The following is a 1,208-nucleotide window of genomic DNA, read 5'->3' on the forward strand; positions in this document are numbered from 1 at the left end:
CCCTTTAGTTTATTAATGACTTATTTATTGACACCGATTTTCTTGTTGGATTAAAAAAATAATTATATTGGCACATACTTGATAAACTCCTTAGTAAATCACTTCAATGTTCTTATTCTCCTGCCTTCAATTTAAGGTAATGAAAATTAATCAATCTGTTGTAGGTACACTCAAATGTAACTTTTCCCCATGGGTCTCAATAACCTTCATGCATCTGCTATCTAAAATGCAATAAGAATTTCTCGTTGTTTCAGAAAAAGTTGGGAAATGACTATTATTTATAGTCTCTTAAAGTACCCCCTATTTTTCAGCATTTTCATTCAAACTCATTTAAATTTGTGAACTCTTTAGCTGTTCTTTGAAATACTTTTTTTTAAAGCGATTACTAATAAGAGCACTAGAAGAAAATGTTTACAAGATCACATATCCAACAAAGAACTTGTGTCTAGAATATACTTTTAAAAACTCCAAACTCAAAAGTAAAGAAACAAACAATCCAATTAGAAAATGAGTAAAAAGCATGAAATATTTCACCAAAGAGGAGGTATGAAAGACAAATAAATACATACCTAAAAAATTGCTCAACATGTACTAGCCATTAGGAAAATGCAAATTAGAACCACAATGAGATATCACCACACACCTATTAGATCAGCTAAAATAAAAAACAGTGACAATATAAAATGCTGGCAAGAATGTGGAGAAACTGGATGTCATTCATTACTGGGAGATGCATATTGGTACAGCCACTCTGAAAAACTGTCTGGCAATTTCTTATAAAACTAAATATGCATTTAGCATATGCCCCAGGAATTGCACTCTTGGCATTTATCCCAGAGAAATAAATACCTATGCTCATGCAAAAACCTGTATATGAATGTTCACAGCAGCATTCTTTGTAATAGACCGAAACTGGAAATAACCCAAATATTCCTCAGTGGGTAAATGGCTAACCAACTCTGGTGCATTCACAGCGGATTACTACTCAGCAATGAAAAAGAGCAAACTGTTGATACCTGCAATCACTGGATGGACCTCAAGGGCATTATGCTTAGTGAAAAGGAAGCCAATCTCAAAAGGCTACATGCTATATGGTTACATTTATGTAACATTCTTGAAATGATACATTCGTAGAATGAATAACAGTGACTACTAGGGGACAGGGCTGGGGTTGGGCAAAAATGAAGGGATAATAAACATGAGGGAGT

This window comes from Carlito syrichta, unplaced genomic scaffold, assembly GCF_000164805.1.
Source record: "Carlito syrichta isolate Samal-C Ts95f unplaced genomic scaffold, Tarsius_syrichta-2.0.1 Scaffold301640, whole genome shotgun sequence".
Taxonomy (NCBI): domain Eukaryota; kingdom Metazoa; phylum Chordata; class Mammalia; order Primates; family Tarsiidae; genus Carlito; species Carlito syrichta.